This window comes from Zingiber officinale, chromosome 4B (genome assembly GCF_018446385.1).
Source record: "Zingiber officinale cultivar Zhangliang chromosome 4B, Zo_v1.1, whole genome shotgun sequence".
Lineage (NCBI taxonomy): Eukaryota > Viridiplantae > Streptophyta > Magnoliopsida > Zingiberales > Zingiberaceae > Zingiber > Zingiber officinale.
In genome coordinates this window covers 119,418,036-119,432,391 of record NC_055993.1, presented here as the reverse complement: position 1 = coordinate 119,432,391, position 14,356 = coordinate 119,418,036, and the positions used below count along the sequence as shown (strand labels likewise).

General features: G+C 40.0%; 1 long non-coding RNA gene across 3 annotated transcripts; it reads left to right on the top strand.

The window, feature by feature from the left end:
- The first annotated feature begins 5,681 nt into the window (after positions 1-5,681).
- On the top strand, positions 5,682-6,849 carry LOC121977887. Of its 3 annotated transcripts, none has more exons than XR_006111080.1 (4): positions 5,682-5,951; positions 6,057-6,138; positions 6,230-6,389; positions 6,786-6,849. It is a non-coding gene; the product is annotated as an uncharacterized LOC121977887 (long non-coding RNA). The 3 variants fall into 3 exon arrangements; XR_006111079.1 differs by having other exon boundaries at positions 6,057-6,151; positions 6,273-6,389; XR_006111078.1 differs by having other exon boundaries at positions 6,057-6,151.
- Positions 6,850-14,356: the final 7,507 nt, after the last annotated feature.

Here is a 14,356-nt window from a genome sequence, read left to right as displayed (position 1 = left end):
CCGAAATTTTCTCGGACAGGGACTCCTCTGGGGCGTGACAGCTCCGCTAGGACGCTCATGAGTAGCGTGACAGGAGCGTGGTAGCACGCCGGGGTCCCTCCCCGTCATTGCGTACCGGGAGATGAGAACATTGCGCTCCCTCACTATGTTTGAGGTAGGAGGATAGGTGTACTCCGACAGCATCCCGTCCACTCGGTCACTCTTCAGGGGTAGTGACGGAAGAGTGCACGGTGTCACATCCCTACCCACTCGGTCTCACCATTGTGTGTGAGATGGCTGACTGACGTCAGGGGTGATCAGGTTGCATTTATTGTGATTGTTGCATATCGGATGATGCATTTTGGTGACTGCATATGATTGACATGCATACAGGCTATATACTTATTTGCTCTGACTATTTTTATCTGTGTATGTTCACAGTCAGTTGCACAAGTCTCGCAGGTGAGTACAGTTTATTTCAGTTATGCATTTCTTATTATTCTTGCAGTAGACTGTATTACATGCTTATTGTTGGTTACTGCAGTTTATTCAGTTATGCATACCTGTTATACTGTTAAGAGATTGTACTATATGTTGTACTGTTAGGATAATGTACCGTAGGATTATTGCTGGTAGTTATATGTTGTTGTACATATCTATTGGATTACCCGCTGAGTTCTTTGGACTCACACCGTTATATTGCTATTTTTCAGGTTGAGGCCGTCAGGAGAGATTTCAGTCGCTAGCCTCCTTGTCGCGAGGATTTTCTGTAGTCGATCTCTATTTTCGTTAATACATTTTTACACTTGTGATATGAGTTTTGTATTGTGGACTTTATGTTAAACCTTTGGGTTTGCTACTTTTATTTTCCGCTGTGGATATTTTCATTACTTCGTGGATTTCGTTTTCTTCGTTGTAGTGGAGTAGGATGTTATACATATATTTGCGATGATTTATATATCGTCTTTTCTTCATATTAAATTGCGTGGATTGTTATATAAACTGCGTGGATTGTTATAGTGTTTGTATTGTATTGTTCCGGCCGTGTGGGCCGATGGATGGATGGATATATGTATTCTGAGATTCATATTGTCACCCGTACAGAGATGATGCTGCCGAAATTTCTTCTGGCAGGGACTACCTGGGGCGTGACAATATTTTTGGTATCAGAGCAGGTTACGATACTTGCTAGACATTCTGGATTTTCGGGATTTTATCTGATACCAATTTATTTGGTATCAAAGCAGGTTTGCGATACCTGTTCCGGATTTTTGAGTTTATTTGATACCAATTTATTTGGTATCAGAGCTAGGCTCCAATTTCGGATTTTTGTGTTCTGGAGTTTGTGAGCGTATTTGGATATTTTCGGATTGTATGGATTTCCATCGATTTTTCGATTCGGAATTCCGAGGTATGTTTTGTCGAGGTTTTATTTGGGAGACTAAGCAGCGACAGGACATCTCCAGACGGCAAACAGGTAAACTTAGGTAATTTTATAGTTATTATACCTGTAGTGATATCTCGGTAAAATTTTGTTTACATATATGACACATACACGTGTTCCGGTACCGAGACGTGGTCGTCCACGTAAGAGGGCGATAGATTCTCCGGAGACAGAGTCTCCAGAGATATCTGCTAGGGTCGAGCCTGCCCGTCAGGGACAGACTCGTCAGGATATTATAGGCACGTCGGATTATAAGATCCCGACGGTTCCGACTTCAGAGGTACATACCTCGACTGTACCACTAGTGGTATCACCTTCAGTATACCCGGTACCCCATCCAGTCATGCCTACTACTGCGTACTTGAGGTACGAGATGAGGCAGATCTAGTGGGACACGCAGCGCTCGATTATAGACGAGCAGCATATTACCTGGACGAGATTTAGGGAGGCATTCGAGAGTCAGTATTTTTCCTGGGCATATCAGATGACACGTCGGCAAGATTTCCTGAGTCTTCGACAAAGTAATCGCTCAGTGATGGAGTATAATGGCGAATTTAATCGGTTGACCAGATTCTGTCTTGAGTTAGTTGCCGAGGATAGATCTCGTATGCTTCAGTTTGTCCAAGGACTGGACGGGCATCTTCAGGTGAAGATTGCCGGTTTTGGTAGTTCATCATACACAGAGGCACTGGATAGAGCTCTTATGATTGAGTCTGCTCATTAGAGAGTGAACACAGACAAGAAGAGGAAGTCTGATCGGACTTCCGGACAGATCCAATAACTGCAGACTACGGGACAGCAGCAGAGCAATTGTATTCAGTCGGGTCAGGGTATTTCTGGGTTATTTGGACGACCCCAGAAGTCAGGGCGATATTCATCTGGATGTTTCCGGTCTGCTCAGCAGAATCGGAAACAGTCCACTGGTGACCTTTACTGCACCCGATGCGGATCCCGAGATCATATCACCTCTACATGCTCCTTGGGACAATCAGTTTGCTATTATTGCAAATTACCTGGACACATGAGCCGAGATTGTTCGCTGAAGGCTCAACATGTAGCTTCCAGAGTTTCTATTTCGGGAGGACCATTTGGTCAGACTGGGACTCAGCGAGGAGGGTCGAAAGCCCAATCTTCGCATCGTCAGCAGAGAACAACTCCTCCTGCAGAAGCTGCATATGGCATGCACAGGCAGGAGTATTCCTGTGTCCTTGTGGAGAACCCCACGGTATTACGCCTTAGTGTTCTCCTGTACTATTTGTCAAGAAGAAGGATGATACTCTGAGGTTGTGCATCGATTATAGGCAACTGAATGCAGTGACTATCAGAAATAAGTACCCATTGCCACGGATCGAGGATTTATTTGATTAACTCAGAGATACATCAGTATATTCTAAGATTGATTTGCGGTCTAGATATCATCAGCTGAGAGTCAAAGATTCTGATATTCAGAAGACATCATTTCGCACTAGATACGAACATTATGAGTTTTTGGTGATGCCATTTGGGCTTACCAATGCTCCCGTAGTATTTATGGATCTGATGAACTGTATCTTTCTGGAGTACCTAGATCAGTTTGTTATTGTGTTTATCAATGATATATTGATCTATTCGCGTTCTGAGGAGGAGCACGCGCAGCATCTTCGCATAGTCTCGGAGACTCTGCGACGACATCATCTGTATGCGAAGTTCAGTAAGTGTGCATTTTGGCTATCTTCAGTTGGTTTTCTGGGACAAGTGGTGTTAAGCTGAGGTATTTCAGTAGATCCTCAGAAGATCGAGGCTATCACTAGCTGGGAGTAGCCGAAGTTAGTCCAGGAGATCCGCAGTTTCTTGGGACTGGCTGGATATTACAGACGATTCGTTGAGGGTTTCTCCAGTATTGTTATGCCGTTGACACGTCTGACTAGGAAAGACGTGAAGTTCACGTGGTCAGAGGCTTGCGAGACCAGCTTTCAGGAGCTAAAGCGGAGATTAGTATCAGCACCAGTTTTGGTTTTACCTTCTGTGATGATGGATTCGTACTTTACACAGACGCATCTCTTCAGGGCTTGGGTGCTGTTTTGATGCAGCACGGTAGGGTAGTCTCCTATGTTTCTCGTCAGTTGAAGGAGCATGAGAAGAACTACCCAGTACATGATTTAGAGCTAGCTGCTATTATCTTTGCTTTGAAGATTTGGCGACATCATCTTTATGGTATTACTTTTGAGATTCTTACTGATCATAAGAGTCTCAAATATATTTTCACACAGAAGGAACTCAATCTCCGACAGAGGAGATGGATGGAGTTCCTGAAGGATTATGATTGTACTATTAGCTACCATCCGGGTAAAGCTAATGTGGTTGCTGATGCACTTAGCAGGAAGTCCAGAGGGACTTTAGCTTGTCACCGAGTTTTAGTCACGGACTTGATTCAGGGATTCTCCGAGTTGGGCCTTGAGGAGCAGGGACGGACAGAGCAGGGTATTCTTGTTACCATGGTTGCTCAATCGTCGATCAGGATGAGGATTCGAGATGCCCAGGTCGGAGATCAACATTTACAGTTCATTGGCAGTCAGATAGCTTCCGGACAGCAGACCGAGTTTACACGAGATGATGAGGGTATTGTTTATTTCTGAGACAGATTATGTGTACCTCAGTCTCACCCGGTCATGGAGGAGTTACTTCAGGAGGCTCATCGTTCTAGATTTGCTATCCACCCAGGTGGGACCCGTATGTATCGTGATTTGAGGCATTCCTATTGGTGGAACAGTATGAAGAAAGACATCGTGGAGTTTGTAGCTAGATGTCTTATCTGTCAGCAGGTGAAGGCTGAGCACTAGAGATCTGCTGATTTACTTCAGAGGATCCCTATTCCAGAGTGGAAGTGGGAGCACATTACTATGGCTTTTGTGGTAGGATTGCCTAGGACTCAACGAGGCCATGATGCGATTTGCGTAATCGTTGACCGATTAACCAAATCTGCACATTTTATAGCGATCCGGAAGACTGATTCTTTGGATCGATTAGCAGAGCTATACTGTTGTGAGATTATCAGGTTGCATGGTGTTCCTTTGAGCATTATATCGGATAGAGACCCACGGTTTACGTCCCGATTATAGCAGAGTCTGCAGCAAGCCTTGGGCACACAATTTCGTTTCAGTACATCATTCCATCCGCAGACAGATGGGCAGTCAGAGTGGACCATTCAGACTTTGGAGGACTTGCTGAGGTCTTGTGTTATGGACTTCGGAGGCAGTCGGGAGGACCACCTGCCCTTGGTGGAGTTCGCCTACAACAACAGCTATCATTCGGCTATCCAGATGACACCGTTTGAGGCGTTGTATGGTAGACCTTGTCGGACACCCACCCTCTGGGAGGAGGTTGGGGAGGCCTAGCTGATAGGATCTCAGAGAGCTCAGCAGGAGGCAGAGTTGGTTCGTACTATCAGATGGAGGATGTCAGAAGCTCAGGACCGTTAGAAGAGTTATGTTGATCGGCGACAGAGACCCCTGGAGTTCTCTATTGGTGATCATGTATTTTTGAGAGTTTCACCCACGAAAGGGATGAAGAGATTTGGACTTCGAGGTAAGTTAGTTTCACGATATATTGGGTCATTTCAGATCTTGGAGAGGATTAGAACAGTAGCTTACTGTCTGGCGCTACCACCATCTCTAGCTGGCATTTACGATGTATTCCATGTATCTATGCTGAGGAGATACGTATCCGACCCAGTACATGTTTTGTCAGATATATCAGTTCCCATTAAGCCTGACGTTACATATGAGGAGGTTCTTGTACGGATTTTGGACCACAGAGAGCGTCAACTGCGGAACAAGACGGTCCGGTTGGTTAAAGTCGGACGACAGCATCATTCTGACGAGGATGCTACTTGGGAGCTGGAGGATACGATCCGAGCTCGATACCCTCATATGTTTACTTGAGGTATGTGGGTTAGAGTTTCTTTCGGCATTTATACTATTTAGTTATATTCTAGTGTTTGCTGTTGGTTATAACGAAATTTGGGGACCAAATTTTTATTAGTAGGGGAGAATGTGAGATATCGGAAAATTTAAATAATAGGGTTATTTGAGAAATAGCCTTATAAAATTTTTTCAGAATTTTTAGAGGTTTTCTGGGAAATTTTCGGAGCTCATACAACGGGTTTTGAGGGGATTAATTTCGGGTACAGATAAAGCCTGTTTGGGATACCCGTTTAAGTGAAGAAATGTTTAATATATAAATTCATTTCCTTTATTTAATTCTTCCCCCAACCCTAAAACGCCGATTCTCCTTCCCCGATCTCCCCTCTGCTCACACGCTCTCTTTCTGTCGTGGACAGATCTGCGGCGATCGTCATCTTCGCCAGAGGAGCTCGTCGCCGGAACCTTGCCAGAGGTCGAACAAGGAGGCGGATCCTCCTGATCTCCTGTTATCATGTCTTCCCCGAGCCTTTTTTCGATTCTGCTGACGCTTTCTTTCTTGAACAACGCCACTGGTCGAGCGAGATCCACTCGATCGTCGACGTGAAGGGTCAATTAGGGTTTCAAGGGTATGTATCTGAACCTTATTCTTCTATTTCTCTGATCTGTACCCTAGCTTCGGGCCTTGCTCTTCGATTCTTCCTTAGACATCTTGATTCCTCTGCGGGTGCTAGGTCTTGGCAGACGCTGGCTAGTTGAGGGTCAGTAGGTTCGGTACGTTGCATCTTTGATCGGATTGGGCGACACCTTCTAGAGGTAACCGATTGTGGTAAGCTTAGGCTGTTAATTAGGTTGGTGTTTAGATCTATGATTCCCATGGCTTGATCTCTATTCTTGTTCTGATCAGTGATATTCCTTCTTGATATCATTTTGATCTGTTTCGTGGGAAGAATTCCAGCAAGGTGATGTTCTGTGGATTGATTGGTTCCAGCATCAACAGTAGGTTGGTCCGTTCTGTGGGGTATTCTTGTTTTGGCAGGATCTCCTTCCAGCAGTTGAGAATCAAGGTAAGGAGTAGAGTAATTGTTACATGTTGATGAATTAGATTCATGTATTGGATTAGGAATACATTGGATTAATCCATGATTAGTTGATACATGATGTGTAGATTTGAATTAGGGTTATGTTGATTGTGATTAGATTTAATTGCTTAGATTAATCTAATGGAATAATTAGGGTTAAGACAATTAACCCTAGTCAACTATTAGATTTAATCTAAGTTTAGATTTCTAATCTATTGGTGATTAGGGATTAGGTAGCTAACCCTAATTGACTGTTAGATTTAATTAGGTAGGTTGAGATTGTATTGATTAGGGTTTTGCCCTAATTTAGTTTTAGGGATTTTATTTAGCTATTCATTTGGATTTAACTAAATAAACTATATATATTGTTGTGTGATGCAGGACTCTGATTCAAGACGGGCGTCTTGACTTGGATTGTTTGATTGTACATTCTATTTGAGGCGGGTACCCTTTGACTTATCTTTTCGATATTGTCTTATGATATGTATAGTTTCTATATAATTACTAGTGATTGGTAGAATTATCACTTCCCTGGGTATAGTTTATTCGATACCTCTAGGCGATTACTAGTGATTGGTAGTATAACACTTTCCCTGGGTTTAGTGTAGTTGATACTTGATACATGCTTCTACTGTTAGCTGCTATACATTAGTCTGACATGTTTTTCTTTCTGGCTATTTTTATTGGTGTTCATAGAGACAGAGGTATTCATTGTGCTTCTTTCTATACTGGATTAGTTGTTATACATGTATTGCATGATTGCATGCTGGGCGATTGACGACTCCATTATTGTTGAGCTCGTTGGCCGGCTACATGCGCCTGCACACAACGTGATCACTGCATGGGTTGTGGCACAGCACTAAGGGTGTGTATGGTAGGTTGCTCGGTGGTGCTCCACTAAGACGCTCATGGGTAGCGTGACAGGAGCGTGGTAGCACGCCGGGGTCCCTCCCCGTCATTGCGTACCGGGAGATGAGAGCATTGCGCTCCCTCACTATGTTTGAGGTAGGAGGATAGGTGTACTCCGACAGCATCCCGTCCACTCGGTCACTCTTCAGGGGTAGTGACGGCAGAGTGCACGGTGTCACATCCCTACCCACTCGGTCTCACCATTGTGTGTGAGATGTTGGTTGCTACTCGGAAAACCTATAGGTTCCACTGTACAAAAATTTTGTACAAAGGTCTGAACCTTTTCCTAGCTACCATGTGTTCTTTTAAATTAAATTTTGGATCGCCTGCGGAACTTAACACGTTTGATCCAAAACTTAATCTATTTGTTCTTTTAGGTTTTGACTTGGATCTCCTGCGGAACTTAACACGTTCGACCCAAGTCTCCTTAAGTTATTAATTCCATTAAATATTAATTTCCATAAAAGGTTCCCAGTATTGACGTGGCGAGGCACATGACCTTCTTGGATATGGGAGCAACCACCACCGACTAGACAAAACCTTTAATAGAAAGCTAATATTTAATTTCCTAAAATAACTTTAGGTTAACCAAAGAGAACAATCAAATCACAAGGAAAAGAAAGAAACAAAAGAACACAACTTCGAAAAAACATATTCGAAATTCTAGAACGTAAGCCTCTTGTATTTGGTATTATTTCCATAAATAACTAGCATGATGCGGAAATAAAATTTACTAGTTATACCTTGTAGAAAAACCTCTTGATCTTCTACCGTATTCCTCTTCTAACCTCGGACGTTGTGTGGGCAACGATCTTCCGAGATGAGAAACCACCAACCACCTTCTTCTCCTCCAAGCAAGGTTCGGCCACAAAGGAAAAACTTCACCAAGGAGAAAAACCAAAATACTAACCAAGCTCCAAGAGATGCTAGCTTCCTCTCCTTCTTCTTCTTCTCCTAGTAGTATCCGGCCACCACAAGAGCTCCAAGGGAAGAGAGAGGTTCGGCCACCACAAGAGGAAGAGAAGGAGATGATGGCCGGCCACACCAAGGAACAAAAGAGGGAGAGAAATAATAGATGTTGTGTCTCATGAAGGCACCCTCACCCCTTCTTTTATATTCCTTGGCCTAGGCAAATTAGGAAATTTAATTACAATAAAATTTCCTTAATTTTCCTTGACATGAATTAATTGAGAAAATAAAATAAAATTTCCCAATCAACTTGTAATGGCGGCCACAATCAAAAGGAGCAAATTAGAGAGTTTCAATCAACAAATTAAAACTTCCTAATTTGTTTCCGGAAATTTTAAAAAATAAAATTTCTCTTTAAAAATCTCTTCATGGTTAATAAAAGGAAATTTCTATAACTTTAATTTTATTAACATGTGAATAATTTTAAAGAGAAAATAAAACATCTCTCCAATCTACAAATAAGGAAAGAGATCTAATCTCTTTCTTTAATCTTTTGTAGATCTTTTACAAGAGAGATATTTTAATTTTAATTCTCTTTAAATTATATCTTCCACATAATAATAAAAATTAAAATTAAATTTCTTTTTTAATTTAATTTGGCCGGCCCCCACTAGCTTGGGTTCAAGCTAGGGCCGACCACCCCTAGGCCGGCCCTAGCTTGATCCCAAGCTAGCTTGGCGGCCCCCTATGGGTGGGTATAGAAGGTGGGTATAGGTGGGTATAGAACTCTATAAATAAGAGGCTACGATAGGGACCGAGAGGAGGAATTGGTTTTGGTCTCCCGATAAAATTAAGCATCCCGTGTTCGCCCCGAACACACAACTTAATTTTATCAATAATAATTCATTCCACTAGAGAACTATTATTGAACTACCGCACCAATCCCAAATTACATTTTTGGGCTCCTTCTTATTATGAGTGTGTTAGTCTCCCTGTGTTTAAGATATCGAATGTCCACTAATTAAGTGAGTTACTGACAACTCATTTAATTAATATCTAAGTCCAAGAGTAGTACCACTCAACCTTATTATCATGTCGGACTAAGTCCACCTGCAGGGTTTAACATGACAATCTTTATGAGCTCCTCTTGAGGACATTATCAACCTAGTATCACTAGGACACAGTTTCCTTCTATAATCAACAACACACACTATAAGCGATATCATTTCCCAACTTATCGGGCTTATTGATTTATCGAACTAAATCTCACCCATTGATAAATTAAAGAAATAAATATCAAATATATGTGCTTGTTATTATATTAGGATTAAGAGTACACACTTCCATAATAACCGAGGTCTTTGTTTCTTTATAAAGCCAGTATAAAAGAAACGACCTCAAATGGTCCTACTCAATACACTCTAAGTGTACTAGTGTAATTATATAGTTAAGATAAACTAATACCTAATTACACTACGACCTTCCAATGGTTTGTTCCTTTCCATTATGGTCGTGAGTTACTGTTTATAATTTATAAGGTACTGATAACATGATCCTCTGTGTGTGACACCACACACCATGTTATCTACAATATAAATTAATTGAACAACTACATTTATCATAAATGTAGACATTTGACCAATGTGATTCTTATTTCTAGATAAATGTTTATACCAAAAGCTAGGCTTTTAGTATACACTCTAACATGAGATGGCTGACTGACGTCAGGGGTGATCAGGTCATATTGCATCATATGCACAGATTGCATTTATTGTGATTGTTGAATATCGGATGATGCATTTTGGTGACTCCATATGATTGACATGCATACATGCTACATACTTATTTGCTCTAACTATTTTTATCTGTGTATGTTCACAGTTAGTTGCACAAGCCTCGCAGGTGAGTACAATTTATTTCAGTTATGCATATCTTATTATTCTTGCAGTAGACTGTATTACATGCTTATTGTTGGTTACTGCAGTTTATTTAGTTATGCATACCTGTTATACTGTTAGGAGACTGTACTATATGTTGTACTGTTAGGATACTGTACCGTAGGATTGTTGCTGGTAGTTATATGTTGCTGTACATATCTATTGGATTATCTGCTGAGTTCTTTGGACTCACACCGTTATATTACTATTTTTCAGGTTGAGGCTGTCAGGAGAGATTCCAGTCGCTAGCCCCCTTATCGTGAGGATTTTCTGTAGTCGATCTCTATTTTCGTTAATATATTTTTACACTTGTGATGTGGGTTTTGTATTGTGGACTTTATGTTGAACCTTTGGGTTTGCCACTTTTATTTTCCGCTGCGGATATTTTCATTACTTCGTGGATTTCGTTTTCTTCGTTGTAGTTGAGTAGGATGTTATACATGTATCTGTGATGATTTCTATATCGTCTTTTCTTCATATTAAACTGCGTGGATTGTTATATAAACTGCGTGGATTGTTATAGTGTTTGTATTGTATTGTTCCGGCCGTGTGGGCCGATGGATGGATGGATATATGTATTCTGAGATTCATATTGTCACCCGTACAGGGGAGATGTTGCCCAAATTTTTTTCTGGCAGGGACTACCTGGGGCGTGACAATATTTTTGGTATAAGAGCAGGTTACGATACTTGCTAAGCATTTTGGATTTTTGGGATTTTATGTGATGCCAATTTATTTGGTATCAGAGCAGGTTTGCGATACCTGTTCCGGATTTTTGAGTTTATTTGATACCAATTTATTTGGTATCAGAGCTAGGCTCCGATTTCGGATTTTTGTGTTCTGGAGTTTGTGAGCGTATTTGGATATTTTCAGATTGTATGGATTTCCATCGATTTTTCAATTCGGAATTCCGAGGTATGTTTTGACGAGGTTTTATTTGGGAGACTAAGCAGCGACAGGACATCTCCAGAAGACAAACAGATAAAATTAGATAATTTTATAGGTCTTATACCTGTAGTGATATATAGGTAAAATTTTGTTTACATATGTGACACATACATGTGTTCCGGTACCGAGACGGTAAAATTAGTATGATACTGTTGTTTGTGGTGACTTAAAAAAGGATGAAAGTGAACAGACGGACTGACAAACAATGAACCACAAAAGGTTAGTCCACAAGAAAAAAAAAATGGCCATGTAATCATGTTCTTGCAACCAACGATAAGGGAGCAACTTTGTAATCATGTATTGCAACGATAGTCATGAAAACTCACTCCAATTGGAGCAATAAATTCATGAAAACCGCTCCAATTGGAGCAACTTTGTAAAATTGTTGCAACGATGTTGGACAAAGTGTGGTACACTTTTGATAATAATGATAATAAGGACGTCCTTTTAAATTTCTACCTTTTATATAAAAAAAATTCACACTTTCATAAGTATTAATATCTACACTTTTGTTATCATGTTATCCCATATTTTTAACAATTAAGGGGAGAATTAATAAAACTCATCTATGAAAGTGATCCTACCAAAGTATAAAGGTAAAATAATAATAGTGAACCTATTTTAAAAGGTAGTTAAAATACAAGAATAAGGGGGCGTTTGGTTCTTTCCTAGGAATAGGAATTGAAATGGAAATCATTGTAGTGTGGAATGGAAATTGGTATGAGCATGGATATCACTCTTAAAAGTAATGTTTGGTTAGTTGCATATTTTCTATCGGAATAAATCAAAATTTCCTTTTTTACCCTTAAAGGAAAATAAAAGAAAAAATTAGATGAGAGAGAAAGATGAATGAGAGAGAAAAATATGATGAAAGAGAATGATGAGAGAGAAAGTGTGATTAGAGAGAATGAGAAAAGAGAGTGTGATAGAAGAGAGCATGAGAGAAGCTGAGAGAGAAAATATAATGTGAGAGAAAGTATGATGGGAGAGGATGAAGAGAGAGAAAATGTAATGAGAAAAAATGAGGAGAGAGAACGTGATGAGAGAGATTGAGGAGAGAGAATGTATGGTGAGAGAGAAAGTGTGATGAGTAAAAAAAGAGAACAATGAGTGTGATGGGAGAAATTGAGGAAAGAGAATGTATGATGAGAGAGAAAGTATGATGAGAGATAAAGTGTGTTAAGGAAAAAAAAGGAGGGAGTGTGACAAGAGAGATTGAGGAGAGAGAATGTGTGATGAGAAAAAAAGATAAAAGAGTATATGATGGTAGAGGTTGAGGAGAGAGAAAGTATGATGAGAAAAAAGAAGGAAGAGAGTGCGATGGAAGAGATTGAGGAGAGAGAAAGTATGATGAGAGAGAAAGTGTAATGAGAAAAAAAGAGGAAAGAGAGTGTGATAGGAGAGATTAAGGAGAGAGAAAGTGTGTGATAAAATGATGAGAGAGAACAAGAAGAGAGAAGTGATATGAAAGAAAAAATAAATAAATAAATTTTGATATTTGATATTAAGGGAGAAAATTTAAATTTTAGGTCAAGGGTATTTTTGTAATAAGGGAATATTTTGATTGATGAAAATAGGGTAATGACTCATTGAAGGAGAGGTACATGAGAATGAATTATTATCCAATTTCAAGGATTCATACCCTTATTTGTATTCCTATTCCTATAATCCAAACATTAACAATGACAATCAATGATTCTCATTCCCATTCCTACTCTTATTCCCCTAAACCAAACACCCCCTAAAATGAAAATTTTCTCTTCGCTAAATGGCATCTGTATGAAAACTTACATTCTTGTGTTCCCAATTTATTAAAGTTAACTCTGACTTTCTAAACTTCCTTTGCAAGAAAATCTATGAGGTAGATCTCATGACTTTAGGTCTTAACAAAGTCAACTCTCTCCTTTCAATTTGACGCCAAGAATCTTGTTCAAAACCAATGGATTTGCCTTGCCCTTGGATTCCTTCATCACCTACAGAACCAAAAATCAGAGTTTCAGACTGCAGTAAAATCATCACTTTTCGACATTGTTGCTGTTTCATGCACCTGGCCGGCGAAAACCCCCTGCAACCTGGTTTTTCCTGCACGGTATTGTTCGAGCTGCTTGGGATTCGCAGCAAGGACTTTATCAACTACTGCTTCTATGGCTGCTGGATCTACAATCTGAAATTTCGCATATAAAGCGAGTTATACATTGTGGAAAACAAATTTACTGGATAACCAGCAACAAGCTCGATAATCAGTATCGATTTTCATGGTTGGAAAAGGAGCACAAACATAGAAAGCTTGGTCTCGTAAATTTTATGATACAAAAGCCTAAAATTGATGTTGCTCACTCCTGTTTAGATGAGTCAGAAGCTATCATGTCTCTTTCATTATGAATTGTTCTTCTGAGACTTCGAAATGGAGTTCTTTCAGCCGTAAGAATTGTCAGAAGATCCTTACGACTTATGCTGCTACTGCTGTTGTTATAATTTGTTGTAAAATAAAATAAAAAATGAGCAGAACAGTACATCTTCTTCTGCTTTAGATACAAATAAAAAGAATTAAGAAAATAACTTCCTAAGGAAATAACTTCCACTAACTGCTATAAACTACTATAACTTCCACTAACTGCAATAAACAGTTATGAACTACTTCTAAAGCATAGTTTTAACACTCCTCCTTGTTTTAGGAGCTACAAACATCAATTTCTTGTCTCAGAAACTCAAACTTGTTGACAGGAAGAGACTTTGTGAAAAGATCCGCCAACTGATCTTCAGATTTGCAATAAATTAACGTCACCGATTCTTCTTTCTGCACTTCTCTTAAAAAAAAAATAGCTTTATATTGAAATGCTTAGTTTTCCCATGAAACACAGGATTGTGGGAAATGGCAATAGCAGCTTGATTATCAACAAATATTTGAGTGCTTCCTTTTTTTTATCAAACTTGAGATCCATTAAAATCTTCCTTAGCTACAAAGCTTGATTAACAGAAGCTGTTGCAGCAACAAACTCTGCTTCTGCAGTAGATTGAGCCACTGTTTCTTGCTTCTTCGAACTCCAAGAGAAAACACCAGATCTGAGAGTAAAACAGTAGCCTGAAGTGCTCCTCATATCATCAATGGAACCTCCCCAATCACTGTCTGAAAAGCCAATAAGCTTGAATTCTTTGCTTCTTCTGAATTTGACTCCAAAGTCACTTGTCCCTTTGACATAACGAATTACTCTTTTGGCAGCCTTGAGATGCAATTCACTTGCACAATGC